The sequence below is a fragment of the Macrotis lagotis genome, chromosome 5 (assembly GCF_037893015.1).
Source record: "Macrotis lagotis isolate mMagLag1 chromosome 5, bilby.v1.9.chrom.fasta, whole genome shotgun sequence".
Taxonomy (NCBI): Eukaryota; Metazoa; Chordata; class Mammalia; order Peramelemorphia; family Peramelidae; genus Macrotis; species Macrotis lagotis.
This window is the reverse complement of record NC_133662.1, coordinates 188,282,205-188,301,091: the sequence shown is the minus strand read 5'-3', so window position 1 is coordinate 188,301,091 and position 18,887 is coordinate 188,282,205. Positions and strand designations below refer to the sequence as shown.

The window sequence follows — 18,887 nt, the reverse complement described above, 5'->3', positions numbered from 1 at the left end:
TTATTCATATTTAATAATATAATTGTGTTCACAAAAGGCAGTTAGATGACATGGTATATAGAGTGCTAGACTTGAGTGAGGTAGATAAGTTCAAATCTGACCCTATTTGTATTACTCTGGGAAAGTCACTTAACTTCAGTCTGACTCAGTTTCCTCAACTGAAAAATGAGGGTGGTTGTTGCTGTTGTTGTCATTTTTCTTTTTTTAAATATTTATTTATTTTCATCCATATGCCCATGTATATTTTTAAGTTAAAAATTTTCCTTCCACCCTCCCTTCCCACTCCCTTTCCCCTCAGTGGTGAACAGTCAAATTAGTATTATACATACATATTTTGGTCAAACATGTTTACATATTAGTCATTTTTGGTATGAGGAATTAGAATTAAGGGAAAGATATACACAAGAAATAATTTTTATAAAGGGTTCATCAGATTCTGAAGGATTGGTTTTTCTTTTTTCTTTTTTATTCTGTTTTTGTTTTGGTTCCTCTGGATAAGGATAACATTGTCCATATACAGTTGTTTTAGCTCTCTGAACTGCTGAGAGGAACTGCGTCCATTAAGGTTGATCATCTCACAATGTTGTTGCTAATATGTACATTGTTCTCTTGGCTCTAATCCTTTCGCTCAGCATCAGATTCTGTAAGTCATGCCATGCTTCTCTAGAGTCCGACCAGTTATGGTTTCTTATAATATTTTTGTATTCTTATAATATTCATGTACCATAACTTGTTTAGATATTCCCTAATTGATGGTCATTCCCTCAATTTCCAGTTTTTTGCCACTACAAAAATAGCTGCTATGAATATTTTGGAACATGTAGGACTTTTCCCATTTTTTTATAATTTCTTCTGGATATAGACCTAGAATTGGAATTGCTAGGTCAAAGGGTATAAACAGCTTTATTGCTCTCTGGGCATAATTCCATATTAGTCTCCAGAAAGGCTGAATCCATTCACAACTCCACCAGCAAACATTAGTATCCCAATCCTCCCACAATTTCTCCAACATTGATCATTTTCCTTTTTTCTCATCTTGGCCAATCTGATAGGTGTGAGGTAATACCTCATTGCTGTTTTAATTTGCATTTCTCTAATCAATAATGATTTGGAACTTTTTTCATTGATTATATATAACTTTAATTTCTTCATTTGAAAACTGTCTATTCATATCCTTTGACCATTTATCAATTGGGGAATGATTTGTAACCTTATAAATTTGTTGTTTTGTTTTGTTGTTTTGCAAGGCAAATGTGGTTAAGTGGCTTGCCCAAGGCCACACAGCTAGGAAATTATTAAGTGTCTGAGACCAGATTTGAACCCAGGTACTCCTGACTCCAGGGTCGGTGCTTTGTCCACTGTGCCACCTAGCCACCCCAACCTTATAAATTTGATGCAATTCTCTACACATTTTAGAAATGATGTTCATCCACTTTTCAATTGTGTCTTAGTCTTTGTTACCCCCATTTGTGATTTTCTTGGTAAAGATATTGGAGTGGTTTACCATTTCTTTCTACAACTCATTTCATAGATAAGGAAACTGAGGCACACAGGATTAAATGACTTGCCCAGGGTCCCACAGTTAGTGTCTGAGGCTAGATTTTAATATATCTTCCTGATTCTGGGCTCAACATTCCACTGTACCACCTAGTCACCCAAAGGGGTTGGAAATAGCATTCAATTCATAGGGTTCTTGTTAAGATCAAATGAAATAATACCTATAAAATTTGGCACAGAATACTCATTTCTTTTTTTCCTTCCCTCCTTCCTTCCATCCATCATGCAAACAAGTTTCACTTTGCTTTATTGTGGTTGGTTATGTGTTTTTGTCTTTGTTGTTATTGTTTGGGTTTTTTTTTTTAAGAAAGTTGCTTGGAGCTGTTTTTTAAGACAGCTGTTTTTCTTAGTTCTTCTTATTTTGAATATTTACAGGAATGCATCATGATCATAGTTTTATCTTCTCACTATCTTCTTTTGAAATTGGAAAGAACTGGGTAACCTGACCCAGAGAAGATTAAAAATGAAGTCTTTCTCATTATCTCTCCTTAGGGAAGGATAATGTTTCCATCTGGTACCTTCAAGGTGTGACATTATGAATTCAGAAAGATCTTATAATGTCACATATTATTCCCCACTGGTTTATTCATACCTAAAATTCTAGTCTGACTATAATATGTTTGATTTAAAGTTCAGAGGCCTATTAGCTTAAAGTCCCTACACTGAGTAAGTAGGACCTTCAACTCAATCCTGATGGGAAATTATTGAAATTCTGAGACCACCTCTAGCTTCAGAATGATTCCTCTGAAGCTCTTTGTAATAAAATGAAATGACAAACCCATAGCTGTTGACAGGCTAACTTCTTCTCTGTGAGAAATTAATTTTAAAAAGGGGGGGAAAGGCATAGAAAATCATTCAAGGTACTCCAATTACTCTGAAGTCTCTCCAGCATGGAGGAAAAAAAAAAGGAATGTTTAAATGCCCAAGGGGAAGAGATCTGTCCATCAGTAGGGATTAATAATCTCATTACATTTCCCAGTGCCCCCTTAAACAGGAGAAAGAATTATCCAAGATTAGAAAGCTCTGTCCTAGCAAATTATTTTTCAAAGGGCCCATGAGAAGGTGAGGAAATAAAACCCCATTCAGAATGTGAGACTGTCTATTTCTGAGTCTGGATAGTGGTGTGGTGGTTCTGTACTATAACAGCTAGACTATGAAGAACAACATGTTTATGCAGTTAAAAGTACCCTGTTTCTTATAAATTTCTCTTTGACACTTGGGACTTTTTCTTTTATTCCTGTGTATATAAAAGTTTATATAACAGGAATGTATTTAAGCCAGTTCTACTTCATTAACTTCCCATATCAGAAAACAGATGTGAATCCTCAGCAAGAATGGAATGGGAGTGGAAGTTGAGAGGACAAGGGGGAGGCAATGCTCTTTTCTTTTGAACACATCTGGAAAAAACTGATTATTATCTACAGAGAGTATAGACATGATAAGATTGGTACCTAGCCTTTATGTAAAATGGGGAAATATAAGTTATCTATTGGCATATGTAGATAATGAAATATCTTTCTTGGAAAGCAGGAGCAGATGAATATTTTTGGTACCCTGAAAACTTATTAGTGCTACATAAAAAAACCTCTTGAAATGCTCTCTTAGTTCTATACTTATATAAAATGGCAATTTTCTTCAGTGTAATGCCAACCCTGTCACTCAAATAGGCCAAGTCTGTTTAATCAAGAAAATTGGAACAAGAAAAATCTAATAGGCTAAAATTTATCTCTGAGAACTATTATTATTCAGAATTGATTTTGTTTCATTCTTTGTACTTACATCTGCAACTCCTAGCACAGAAACTAGAATATAAATTCATAAATATTGATTGTTTATTTAATGGAATACAGATGAAGAAAACTTTGTAAGGCAGCTAATCTGTAGTTCAAAATCCTGAGAAGTCACCAGGGAAATGATATGACTGTATCCCTTCAGAGCTATTCAGTTAAACTTTGGTCCAACTCAGATAACCTTAAATTCTTCAGACATTTGAACTTTTTGAAGTTACCCCTTACAACTCCAACTAGGTTTCCATTAATGTGACTAATGAATTTCCTGAAGGGTCACATTCTTTGAATTTATCTGCATACTTCCATTGAATCCAATTATCATGTTTTATATAATTATAGCTTAAAATTATGTGAATTTCAATACATGTAACTGCTTTAGGAGATTCATCAGTCCTGAGCAATCAAAACTTAGTCGTAACAACAGAATCTCAAAAGTTGGAAACAACCTCATAGGTTATCTTTACATATCACACCTGGCTAGGAACCTTCTTAAGAATATCCACATACCATTTAAGTGGGTGATGGGCAGATCACTACTTTTTTGGAACCACCCATTCCCTTTTTGTATGTGTCTAATTGTTATCAATATCTGAAAACTACTTTCCTATAATATTCACATTAGTTCAGCCTTCAAGGTCCAAGACAAAAAAATCTAATCTGATTCGTAGTTCTGAAAGGGATGGGGAAGAGGAATGGAAGAAGAGGAAAGGGAGGAAAATAAACACTTTGTTGTTATTATTTAGCATTTTTCAATAGAATCTGACTCTTCATGACTCCATTTTGGAGTTTTCTTGGCAAAGACACTGGAATGGTTTGCCATTTCCTTCTCCAGTTCATTTTACAGATAAAGAAACTGAGGTAAACATGGTTAAGCATGGCCAGGATTACACAGTGAGTGTGTGTGTGTGTGTGTGTGCATGCACACACTGAATTAAAAACTAACTCAAGGTTAAAAAGAACAGAGAATGAAAAATTATTTTTAATTATTTCTCTTTCAAGATTGTCTTTTATTTGCTGTTTATACATCTGCCATGGACCTAGTTATTTGCATATTGTTTCCTTCAATAGAACGTAAGTTTCTTGAAGACAGAGAGACTATTTTTCCTCTTTTTATTCTTATGACTTTGCTCTGTCTTAAATATAATATGCACTTAATCAATACTTAGTGATAAATTGGCTGAATTATATGCTTTTAGAGGGAAAAGTTAAGATTTTTATATATGAAGTATGATACAAACATTATAGTAAGGAGGAAACCCACCGTGAAATACTGTTATTAAAACCCAACATCTAGGCTCCTGTAGAAATGTTCGTGACTAACTCAATGACTTCAGGAAAAATGAGAAGCCACAAAATAGTTACTGTTCAAGCACAGAGAAAAATATTCAGATTCCGACAAGTTATAACTTCAGTGGACATGTACATAGGTGTTACAGGTACATGGTGCCGAGATACAATGAACCCTCTGTTCTTGGCAGGTGTTATCAACATGGCATAACTCTTTTGGACCTTCCAACCATGCTACAATCTGTCTTGTGGATAAAGAGGTAGGATTGGGCCACTTAGGTCTTATGTAATGAATAATTCACACACGTGCCAGCATGCAGCAAAGGAAGGGTTAGCGCAGGCTGAAAGGCTGATAGTTCTCCCTTGCCTCCCGCTTCCTCTAATTTCGTTTTGTCCGACTGCCTATATTGTGTGGCTTTGACAGCTTACATAAATAATTTGTTGTTAAAGGGTTGGAGTTGAAACCACATGGTGTTACCCTGCAGGTTCAGAGATGTAACACAAAATTAAGTGTTTACTTTAGGGATAGTTTTACCCACAAGTATGTTCTCCATTCAAACACAGAATAGGCTTTAGAAACCTTAGACCAACAAATACATACCATGCATGACAGGAACATACACAAACACCTCACTTCAGTTGGAAACTCAAGAGTCTCATTTAAAATATATATCTATGACTTGTCCTGTAACTGTGCGCTGCTAAGAAACCCCCCCCCCCAAAAAAAAAGTCTATTTGTAAAGAGATGGGACTTTGCCATAGTCCTGAAGGGCTAAAGAAACTTTATAAAAGATAGATGGATAATTCTCATTTATTTTTAAGTCAAGTTCTTCCTGGATTCTTAGTGTCATTGCATTCATCTGAACAAATTCAAGTAAGACATAATTTCTTATGATAGCCTTGGGTTGTCTCCCAGTGATATAAGTTACCTTACTTAAGTCACTAACAACCCCAGATCTTACTTTCCTCAACTTTACAATATAGCAGTTGGATCTAATCATCAATCAGTCAATCAACAAATATTTAAGAAGCACTTATTAAATGGCAGGTCCTGTATGAGGGGATATGAAGACAAAAATGAATCTGGGAAAAATAATCTAAATTTCTTTCCAGTTCTAGCATTTAGTATGTCTATGAATTGATCCTGTGAATGCATATAGGTAGTAGACATATAATAATAACTCACAATTATATAAAATCTCCCAAAATTCTTGGTGCAGTTTTAATCTAATAAAGTTTAAAAATGCACCAAGACTTTTGAAACATCAGATATGGTCAAGGTTTACAAAGTACTTTGCATGTATTTCCTTATTTGATACTCACAGTAACCCTATGAGGAAGGTATTATTATTGTGTCTATTTTATAGATATCAAAATAGAGACTCAAAGAGTAAAGTTTAAGGACTTGCCAGAGTCCAGGAGTTATTTAATATCTAAAGTCTTTGGACAGGATTTGAATCAAAATCTTCCAAAATCTTTATGACTAGTTGTCAGATTATATCAATTGTTCTCAAATTCCGATGTTAAGAAAAAAATATGGTTAGATCACCATTATCATCATCAAAATATTTTTCTTAAGTGTCTATTGGGTCAATTTATCACTCAAACAGTTCTAGCTTACAGAAATGAAGAGGAAAGTCTACTTAATAGAATCATCAGTCTAGAAGGGATGTCAGAAGTTATCAAGTTCAGCCCCATCCTTTTACAACGAAGAAAACAGGCCCAGGAAGTATAAGTTCAAGGTTTTACATGTAGTAAGTATAAGAGAGAGGATTTGAACACAGATCTTCTGATTGTAGATTCAGCATTCTTTTCCACTCTGTCTCCCTGCTCATGAGAAATTTAACTTGTGAATTTTTTCTCATTGTATGATAAAGCACTTTGTTAAAATTAGTCTGCTCACCCTAAGGTTGGAATACCTCCCTATGAAATTTTTAAACTTGAGGATATCATTTTAAGTATTCTGTTACAGCAGCACATCACAAAGTGAGAAGGACAAATGATAATGATCTTATTCATTTATTCCATAGAAATGCTAAATCCTTATAATTCAAGATCATATTTAAGCCCTTCATCTGCTGTCCCCTTTTTTCCTTATGTATTCAGATAATTCAATTCAGTTCAACAAACATTAATTATAGACCTCCTACATGCAAGCAAGTATTGTGCTAGGTGCTGAGAACAAACATAACAACAAAAATAAAGCAATTCCTTCCCTCTCCTGGGGGAAAAACCAGGCAGACCACCACTTGAACCAGGAACTTGTAAATTGTCCTACAGTTCTAATCCTGGACCAAAAACTCTCCTAAGACCTCTGTCAGGAGATGGGAAGAATCTATTGCCCATTGGAACAACCCTTGTGTCAGGGCAGCCCTAATTTGAAATTTTAATTTAGCTCTATATGCCTCACCCTTTTATAAACAGCCAGAGCTACAACCTCTACTTAAAGACCAGCATCCAGTTACCTAAATCTTTCCTTACTCAAGGATTGAAAACCAAATCAACATGATCATTGCTTCTATGATAACCTACTGCCCTACATTTTCATTCAGAATCACTCTGATTGTATGTCACATCTGCCTGGGTCAGTTTACTTCCCAGGCCACTAATTGCTGCTCCCTTATCCTATGCACACTGACCTCATTACCTCCTACTTATCTCATTCTTTACCTTTCCAAGTTGTAATCTGGAACACTATTCTGCTGATAACAAGCCTGCTTTCATATTAGATCAAAGTACAACTATATTTAAACTATATTATCTATATCTATCTTTATTGTATTTCATTTTCTATGAAAAGGTGTTACTTCTTTCTCTCTGCCCTCAACCTTGTTGAAAGTAAAGTGTAAACTCTTGAAGAATAGAAATTGTTTTGTTTTTAATCTTTGACTCTTAAGCACCTATAGGGTTTTTAATAAATGTTTATAATACTGAACAAAGATGATAAATGCAACAAGAAAAATTGAAGAGGAAAGGAGAGATAATAAAAAGTATAACCAATCCAACTTCAAAAGGGAGATACCCCTGAGCCAGTCCTGGAAGGAAAACAATGATTCTAAGATGAAGATATTCCAGGCAAACAAGCTGACTCGGACCAAGTATATAGATATGATTATGTTGAGTAGAGTTCAGCAAATAGCAGCCCAGGGTAGATTAGAAGTCAGGCTAGAAGTCATGAAGGGAAATGGCATGAATTAAATATGGAAGCTTTTGGTGAAGAATCTGAAATGCTAAGCAATGGAATGTGCATTTCCTCCAAAAAGCAATGAGGAGTCACTAAAAGTTGTTGGGCAAAGGAATGACATAGTCGAATTTCTGTTTAGGAAAATTATTTTGATAGTTATTTAACAGACAGAATGAGAGATTGAAAGCAGAGATGCCAATTAGGAATAGATTACAATAGTCTAAGAGAGAAGCAATGAGAACCTGAACTAGGGCTAAGTGTATAGGGTGATGATATTGATGTGAAATAGGTGGTGCAAATAAACTCAGTAGACTTTGATATTCGTTGATCATATGTGGTAAGGAAGATTGAAATTCAAAGATAAATCATAAGTTATTAATTACCTAGCCATGTGGCCTTGGGCAAGCCACTTAACTCCATTGCCTTGAAAAATCTGAATCACAAGATATAAACTTGTTTGATTAGAATAATAGAGGTTCCCTCAACAGATAGCCAAGTTTGAAAACAGCAATTTTAAGAATGAATGTTATTTTGATCCCTGAGTTTACAATGTCAATGAATTATCCAGAAGGAGATATTCAATTAGCAGCCTCCTTACTATTCAGTCATTTTCAGTCATGTCTGACTTTTCATGACCCCATTTGGGGTTTTCTTGGCAGGTAACTAGGGTAGTTTTCCATTTTCCTTCTCCAGCTCATTTTTCAGGTGAGGAAACAGAGTCAACAGGGTTAAGTGCCTTGTCAGAGTCTCACACACACACACACACACACACACACACACACACACACACACACACACAAACACACATTGCCTGAGGCAGTATTTGAACTCAGAAAAACAAGTCTTCCTGACTCCAGGCCTAGCACTCTATCCAAATCATCACCTGGTTTCCCAGCAATTTAGAGAGATATCAAGTAAGATAAGCAAAATTAGGCCTGGAGAGAGATTAGAGTTAGATCTATAGATTTAAATATCATCTCCCTGACCCACTATTGAAGCAAATAATTTGTGCAGTGGCAAAATTAATGTTTGATTCCATGATAATTACAGTCCTTTATTGGATCATCTCCTGCCCTCTTGCTTACATTCATTCCTCAATACTCTCATCTTAGTCTCCTTTCTTTACTTATGTTCTTTTGAAACATCAAGAAACTTGACATCAGTTTCCATTAATTTAAGTATCAGTTCTGTAGAGGTGATACCTAATCTAGTTTTAATTTTCAATTTGTAGATTCTGAAAAGATGTCACTAAATGTCATATTTATGAAGTTTATAAAGTTTATTTATTTATTAGATATAAACTATAATAAATGTTTGATTATCCAAAGAAAAACAGGAGGAAAAAGCATAAACTTCTCCTCTGACCATTCTACATCAACTTTTTGTAATGCTTTTCATCCTTATGTTTAATATTCTACAAAATCATATTTCCACTAATATAATTCATTCCTATTGTAAAGTCTCAACTGAGAAGAATTTACTTTACATTATCCCCTTACTTCTTCCATTTCTGTATTAGAGCCATGATAGAAATAAACCCATAACTATTCACAGGCAATTTTAAAATTTAAAAAGTGGGATCTTTTTATTGCAATATAAAAATTCTCCTAGCAATAGTATTTTTAAATTAGAGCTCAAAGTACATTTTATTCTTATACCTCTCCATTTGTAACTACTCCTGTGGATGATTATATAGTAACATACTATTCTAGTATACACAAGTCACCCAAATACCCTACTGTTAAAATCTTTTTATTATATAAAATTTGGACTAGAAAATGGAGAATTTGCTCTTTTAATATTTTACTGTTATTCCAAAGTGGTACTAATGGACTTTGTTATGCAGTTGAGTAGGTGAAATGATGAGAAAATATTTTCTTTCAAAGCACTGAACACCTTTAGTAAGATGACTATAGCAATATACTTCTCCAGTCTTTGGGATGATTTAGGAAGGAGGTGGCAGTTTGTTGGCACAGGGCTGAAACTTGGGATGAGGGACTCATCTTCCTGAGTTCATATTTGGCCTCAGTTACTTATTAGCTGTGTGACACTGGGCAAACTACTTGGTCCTGTTTGTCTCAGTTTTCTCATCTGTAAAAATGATCTGTAAAAATAACCAGCAAACCACTCCAGTATCTCTAACAAGAAAACCCCAAAGGGGGGTCATAAAGATTTGGACATGACTGAAACTCCTCATCAACAACAACAAACTGACAGCTTTTTATCTGCTCTGGATGAACTGTAGTTCTGCCAAGAGTCTAGATAACCTCTTTAAGAGCACAATCCAATGACATATTTTCCACATAGAAGTCACTTGTATTCTTTTCCCCAGTCTTTTTTAAGATGAAATATATTTCAATTCTATAAAAAAAACCTAAACCAAAAAAGATGAGATATCCACCTCACAAGGTAACTGCCAAGATCAAAAGAGATAACATTTCAAGAAGTTTATTAATCTTATATTTGGTCTGTGAAAGTTACTGTGGCCAAAACATTCATTGCCCTGCTGGCAAACTGTTGATAAGTCTCTCTAAAATTAGTTAGCCTTTGCCTCAAATGAAATACATGGAATCCATTGTGCGGCCTACACTGCAAGGGTTTACAGGATGCTAATCCAGTGTTTGAGAACTTTAACTGGCTCTATACCATTTTCTTCTTGAGCTCCTTTTAAAGATGAAGAAAATGAGGCAAACAGGATTAAGCAACTTGTCCATGTTCATACATCTAGAAAGTATTTAAGGTTGGATTTGAACTCCAGTTATTCCAACTCCAGGTCTAGAACTCTATCTATCCCCTTCTTTTCATTTTACTTAGCTAATACCATCATAAGAATAATTACTGAGTCATCTGGCCAACATAGAAGAGAAACTCAGCAATGGATATAATGAAAATCTGATAACCTTTCTCCTTTGTTTCAAGGTAAAACAGTTAGCCTTGGTTTCCTCATCTATTAAATAAGATTAGATTAAAAGTATCTTTGAGGTTCCTTCCATTTATTATATTATTTGATTTTATACTTTTTTCTCTTATAAATTCTATTTTGGTTTGGTTCATGAGTATCTTTGATACATTCTAAATATTACCCATATAAAAGACTATGCTGATGTCTAAGAAAGACCAAAATAATAATAATAATAATAATAATAGTAGTAGTAGTAGTAGTAGTAGTATGACGACTAAAGTCAGTTTCATTGGTTGAATAGAATTTCTGCAGGTTTGACAAATAGTGAGGTTTTTCACTGGGGAAGAGTCCTAAATCAATTCATTCCAACATTTATTACCTGCCAAGGCTTGTAATATGAACATTTACTCTAGGTTCACTGAGCATGATTAGAAATGTGTTAAATTAACACAAGTAGCATTATTCTTTGGATCACAGGTTTGATAAAGATCCTGAAGCCTCTAATCTGCCTGGTACATAGAAAGTTCTTAATAAATTCTCATTTGACTTAGTGACAGAAGGAAAAATGGAGGTTTTTGACTTGCCAAATGTCACAGATGTAGCAAGTGTCAGAAGCCGAATTTGAAGTCAACTGGACCAAAGTCCTTTCCATTTTATCATGCTGCTCAGACCGCAAAAGAGATAACTGGATGTTATATCTATGGGAATACATGGAAATAGTGATATTTGAAAGAAAATAGGGATTCCAAGAGGCAAAGGTGAAGAACAAGCATTCCATCTCCTGATGGTATGTAATGCTGTAAGAAGTAACAAAAAGATGGATTGGACTGGGGTATGGGCTACAAAAAGAGAAATAATGTGAAATAATTTTAGAAATGTAGACAAGTCATGAAGGACTTTAAAATTTCAAATTGCATTTGATTCTATAAGTAATAAGAAGCAGAATGACATAAGCAGATTTGGGCTTTCAGAATATCACTTTGGCAGTTATGTGAAGAATAACTTGAAAAGGACAAGGACTTGGGGCAGGGATATCAATGAATCTCTCATCATTCAAGCAAAACTGGTGAAGCCATAAATAAGAGTGAGGAGAGAGTGAATGACAAGAAGTAGAATAGTATGAGAAATATTATAAAAGATAGAATGAACATGATTTGGGAATTGATTGAATTGTGAGGAGAGAATGAAGGAGTCATTCCATATGGTAGGGTAGTTCACTCACACATTCAATCATTTCCCAAATTGTGTCCATGTGTGAAGTTCTATTCCTATTTTATATATGAGAAAACTAAAAGTCCATAGAAAATGAGTGAATTATCCTGGGCCATGTATCAGGTAAGTGTTAAAGTTGGGATATGAATTTTAGTCTTATATAAAGTGCATTTTCTACCCAAATTTTTTTGTATTATTACAGTCTAATGGAGTCTTGACATACTCCTAAATTTGCACAATTTTAATCAATCATTTTATAAAACAACTATTATATTCTAGGTACTGTAGCAATACAAAGAAAACTAGCAATCTAATGAAATCAGATTAATTTATGCATGTAAATTTAAAATCTTAAAACACATATTCCATCTTGTCTTTTTTTTTTTTTGAGGGGTAACTGGTCTTCTACATAAATATAAATAGCACGCACAGTTTTTGATTTATATATTTTTCCCCTCCCCATTAAAGGACAAATACAAAATTACAATGGTAATTGAAGTAAAATTTAGTTAACACAGAAAAGGTGAGGCCCTACAGACCCAGGGAGTCTACCTACAATTTGGAAGTTTCTTAAGTAACTTGTTATTTGTACGTCCAGGCATTACCACCAGCGGCCAAAAACTGTGGACACAGCATTCAGCTGACAATTTGATTAATGGGACATGAAGCTCTGGCTGAATCTAAATAAGGAATGGTCTGTAATCTTGACTCTCTTCAGCATTCCTCCGGGTAATGAAACCAAGGCCTTAGAGTCTGTTCTTTTACAAAGTTGCCAGTTTTGTCATACTTAGATTTTCAACTGAGGTCAGGTACACACACACACACACACACACACACACAAACACAGACCCCTGTATCCAAGTATCCATTCACCCATTCCATCCACCCATTTCCATTCTTTTTTGGTTTTTATGCTTTCTAATGAAAGTGATCAAGAAGGCTAAGAAGGTCAGGATGGATAAACTTCAACCTCAAACTTGAAAACATTGTCAATTTTTTTTAAATGTTGTTCCTTGTCTCATTAACCCCAATTTGTCTCATAATGCTAAATCTTGTTAAAATATTGTTTTGAATACTAGATAAATGGGTTTCATATTTTACAGTTATAAGAAATTTGAAAACTAAATATCTTTGTGATTACAAGAAAAAAAATCTATGGTCTCAAAGTTTTGCAAAGCAGTTCAAAGACAATATTCTCCCCTTAAATTCTTACCAGTCTATCCAATAGTGAACTGAGCTGGAGCCAGCTCAAACTAGTTTATGAGAGTCCATCGTTGAATTTAAGCATTTATACCTCAAAAATTGGCATGTTATAATAAGGGCTTGATTTTATTTTTGTTTTTTCAGTTGCCTGAAATTAAGAAACTGATGGAGGAAATATTAATAATGCAAATTGAGTTTAAAATTGGTAGTGGGAATCCCCGCTCCATTCTCACCCCCAGATGGTTGTTAAATATTTGCTAGCCCACTTACTATATTAACAAGGAAGCTGGGGTTGCTGTAGAGTACCAGTTCTGGAGTCAGGAAAATCGAAGTTTCTATATAATCTCATACACTTACTAGCTAGATGACCCTCTGCAAGTCACTTAATCCTGTTTGTCTCAATTTCCTCATCTGAAACATGGAGTTGGAGAAGGAAATGGCAAACCACTCCAGCATCTTTGCCAAGAAAACCCCAAAGGGGTTTATAAAGAGATAGATATGACTGAAAACAACTAAACAAACAGCACTGTCTGGAAGCTATTTTTTTTATAGCTATCTTTTTTTGAAGAACTGTCCCATGGAAAAGGCTTATTCTACTTAAATTTAAGAGCTAGAAGCTGCAGAGAGAGATTTCAGCTGGGTATGAATAAGAAAGGTTTCCTTTAATCAATTAGTAGTGCCCAAAAGCAGAATGGCTACTTCAGTAGGTAGGGAATTCCTCCTCAGGAAAGGGCTTCTGACTTAGGTTAGATATGCACTAGTCAAGTATGTTGTAGAGGAGATTCCTATTTAGGTATGGATTGAAATAGATTTCCTCAGAGATTGCTTCTAAATCAGAATCTGATTCTATGAACTTCCATCAGCCTTTCCCACATTTCCTAGGGACATTTTTAGTAGGAAACTTCCAGAAGCATGAAACTGAATGCCATATGGTATGGCATATTTATCTTTTGTCCTTTCTAAAAGACCATTTTGGGGAAAAGAGCCAATAGGGAGTGGGATTCTAGCAATGAAATAATATATTAGCTAACTGAGGAGAAACAAAGTTCTAATTATAAATAAGAGCCCACAAATTGTTAGGAGTCTAATAATAATGGTGGTTACCCCAAACTCTAGCATCTTTCTCTTCTTTTCCCATCAAATCTTAATGTTTCCAGTTAACCTTGTTTGTGTGTGTGTGTGTGTGTGTGTGTGTGTGTGTGTGTGTGAAAAGAAGGATCAAGGAAGGCTTCATGCCAAGGTTTTATATAAAACACTAAATTATAAAGAAAATCCATTACTGAGAGATGGGTTTTTTTTTTTTGAGAAACTGGTTGGGTATTATAGTTTGAAAATGATGGAAGTCATATATACATGAAGTATCTGAGGCAAAGGGAATTTTTGCTTAGAAAAAGTCATTTACAAACTACCCTTAGTTCTTCTGGATTTGTTCTCACTCTGCTCCCCACCACCTAATAGAATATAATCTCCTTGTGGCCAGGACGTTTTCCTTTGTATCCATAGTACTTGAACATAATAAACCAAATGTGTGCCAAATAAACCAATTAAGTGTTAAATTGGCACTTAATAAACCCTTTGCTGAATATATTGAGTTAAGGTGAAAAAGGAAGGATTTATGCTCTCCTTGATAAAGTACCTCGTTTAGTGGTCAGATGACAATACAGTCACCTTACTTTTGTACAATTCTTGTCTCTAACCTCCCATCAATCTTCCATGGAGGAGTTACCTGATGCGCTGGAGGCTTTCCTCTAGATATTTTTACATTTCATGGGTACCTTTGTAGAACTTGGGACTATTTATTCTTGTTCTTTATATATCCCAAGGACACCACTTAACTTCAACAGTTCGTTGACAATAAATTACAGTGAAGGTTCTACCATGCATCACTAGAAAATTTGTTTGACCAGACATTTTGTATACTATTGAAATCATAGATCTAGCAACTATCAGTTCTATTCCTTACTAGGTAGAATAGATAATTAATGACCAATTAAACTGTCTCTTTCCCAATCTTCCTTTTCTCACACATAGAATGCTCATAGAAGAGCAAGATATTTAGTGGTTTCTTTATACTGGTTCCTTAAATGTACTCCCTGCGGCCTTCAGTTTCAGAAAAGATGTTTGGTAATGTTATATATGGTAAAGTAAGATTTATTTATGTGCCACTCCCAGTTTTTACCTAGTTGCTTTGGATACATTAATTTTTATTTTTAGTTTGTTGCTTCAGACATTAACAAACTTTCAATTTCCTTCCTCCTTTCAAATGTCCAGGTCTATGGCTATCAAGACAAAAAAAATCATAACATTTTTATACTCATATATCCATAAGTACATGTAATATATATATATATATATATTAGGTATAAGAATTAATAGAATTATAATTACTAATATATAATTAATGTGTATCATGTTATTTATGTATATATATGTATTAGTTCCTAATTTTAGCACCCCAAAATGTGATTTATTTAGCATACATGTTTTCCACCAGATTAATGGACAAGTAGTTCTGTTGCTTAATTTTTCATTTTTTAAATCATATTCTAAAAACAGTTAGATCCTGGTTATATGACTAATATACATTATAAGGAAATGACAAGCACCAGGGATAATTGTGCTCATTAAATATTTTTTAGACTCAAGTTTTAGAGTTGTAAGGGATCTTGTGTAGCTGATCTAAACTCAGATAAGGAAACAGACTAAGAGAGATTAAGTGATTGATGTCACATTTGTCCACTTAAATTCATAGCACCTGCTTTCCAAAGCAAGGCATTAAACTATCCATCAAACTAAAGTTTGCTTCCTATTAGACTATTTTCCATCCTTTTTTCAGTTAAGATCTTTCCCAGTTCTTAGTTTGTCTGAGGTTATGTCCATCCAATGATTAAGGCTAGGTAAGAAGAAATGAGGCAAAGGAAAAAACCCCCAACAATACTGAATCCAAAATTCATTTCTACATAAAGCTATTTTAAATTGAAAGGAAATAAATTTAAAAGGAGAACAAATTGTCAGATATCATTTTGTATTTACCCATGTGAACTCTTCAGAGGAAAGGACCTAAATAAGTCTAGACAAAAAGATAATTAAACCAATAAAAATTCAAATTGGTAATTAGATTTGTGCTTTAGAGAAAACTAGCTCCAGGCAGATGAGTTTGAGATTATAGTTTCTGCCAAAAATGCAGAACTGTTTTAAAGCATTGGTGAAAGTGAAGGCTTATAAAATGAAATGTTGACAGACATGATTTAATATAGTACTACTAAATATATATGAACCCTGAAAACATTATCCCAATACGGTGAAATCTTTCTTACCACTCTGTTCTAATTGGTGGTGGGGTGGAGTGGATGAAAAGCACATTCATAAACATCATTAATATAATTCCATTCTCAGTGTTTTGGGGAAATTTATACTGATTTTTAGGTTCTACATGTTTCATCTCTCTGCCTAGATCTGAAGTATTTTGAAGGTAGAGATCCTGGTATTGATGGTCACATCATAGGCATTAAACAAAGATTTCTTGATTGACTGGTTGGCTGCTCTTTAATTGGATAACGATTTGAATCCAAGGGTGTAGCTCTATTGATTAAACTAATATAGATCTTGTGAAGCTGTTATTGACCAAACTTTTACCATGATGAATTTTTATTAGTTTTAATTGATTTACTTTTTAAATGACAGTTTGCCCCAATTCATCTGCATCACTTAAAAGTCTTTGAAGGAGTGGCTGATCTATGCTGCATAGCTGTTTCTTTACTCCCTTGAGCATCTGAAAATTGGCATCTGAATGGAATGGATCCCTTGAGCCAAATATAATAAATATACTTTATTAAACCACAATAAACTCATGTTAAAATAATGCTCAGTTCTGACTGAAAGCCACACACATTTAAAAAGCAAGAAAAATCAAAATTTCAGCTGACAGTTCTTAAACTTCCCTGGACCTAAGAATTAAGGCAAATACTATAGGCAACAGATTCAAAGAGGATCCAGTACTGTGATCTGCATGTTTTAAACACTACATAGTCACTCACTGATAAATGTTCAGTGTAATTATGGTTCTCAAATATCTGCCTATTTACAGAATAGCAGTTTAATTCGTGGAAAATAATTTGCATCAACCAAAAAAAGAAACCAAAAGAGAACAGTACCATTTTTATGAGTGTGATGGGAAATTGGCCAATGAGGGACTTTCAAGAATGTTCAAATTTACCCTTCCTGGTAAGATATTTATACAATATGGGGATATTCTCTAGCTACTGCTAATCCAATATGAAAAAGTTTGGAAAGCCAATTTCTGGCTATGAGTGATTGAGGGGTCATGAGTAATTAGGTGAGGTTAAAAAGTCTTCTAGTTGACAGAGTAAAAGAATTAATGACTCAGTAGATTTGGAACTCAGGATGCTTAGAAAAGGTTTTAGAAGACAAGGATTTCACGGAGTTCTCAAATTGAAGAAACCTTCTTATTCAAACAAATATGTATCTATGAACCCATAATGCCTCTATTTCTTTTGTCTCTTGTGTTTATTTTTCCTGATAACAAATGAATGAATAATCAGAAAAAGCACTGAGCAAGATTCAACTTTGTAATCTTCCAAAGGTCGGAGTGGCCATCAGAGGTTGCATAATTGAATATTGTAGCAAAAGAAGGTAGAGTCCAAAAATCAGCTAGCCTATCAACAAGGATAATTCATCCTCCAAGGAGATAACCCAGATAAACAAGAATGACTTATCTACTGAGGATATCTCTTTTAGAAGCAAACTGAGGATTCCATGATGGTGGACGAAGACTACTGGGCCTGGAGATAAGAAGTTTGAGCTCACTCTGTCCAGATACCTGGTTCGTGTATAGAAAAAAGAATGTTCTCCTTGGATTGGAATTGCAGAAATGTTTTGTACCAAGCTCTTTAAGTCTGAACCTACTTTCCTCCTATTATGTACTACCAAGTGGAGAATGTGCTCCCTAATTGGTTCTTTTTTCAAGGGGGATAATATTTTTGTACTTCTGTCCTTGCTATAATTTTATCAGTAAATATTCTTTGTAAAAGCTAATTGATATAGATGGTTTAGTAACTTTGGCAGGGATCCTGGGAAGAACTTTGTAAGCAATGGTATTCTTCATCATTATCATCATCCTAACAACTAAGAGTCTGTGGTGCTTATTATGTGCCAGACAATCTGCTAAGAGCATTACAATTATTATTTCATTTGATTCTCACAACCAGTCTTGGAGGTAGGTGCTATGTTATCCTTATTTTATAGATGAGAACACTGAGGAAAACAGTTTCAGTAACTTGCCCGGGGTCACACACACTAGTAAGTGTCAGCAGTCACATTTGAACTCTGGTCCTCCTAAGACTCAGTACTCCTTTGGTCTCAGGACTTGTTCAGGACTCCAAGCTCTACACTCTATCCACTGTACCTCCAGCTACCACAATCTATCAGTTTTATCCCCAGAACATTTAAAAGTATTAGGGACCCAATCTTCCAGTAAAAGTGTAGTTGAGAATGTTGGCTCAAAGGGGGGTGTTACACAAGATTCAATTAAACACCATAATATTAAATGTATGTAATGGATTATCTGAAGCAGTAGGGGTTTATAACCTTTTTTGATGTGAATTAAATAATACTGGCTATATGAAAGACCTTTCAACCATTCATAAGATAAGGAGACTCTGAGCATTCCTGTTTATTCTTAAATATTCTGGTTTCCTGAGTGGATTAAACCAGAGAATAGTCCTAAACTTTT

At 34.5% G+C, this 18,887-nt stretch overlaps 1 protein-coding gene across 5 annotated transcripts in view; it reads right to left on the bottom strand.

Moving 5' to 3' along the window:
- SMOC2 (SPARC related modular calcium binding 2) overlaps positions 1-18,887 on the bottom strand; it is a 251,190-nt gene that overhangs the window by 12,578 nt on the left and 219,725 nt on the right. The gene's annotated exons all lie outside the window — the stretch shown is intronic.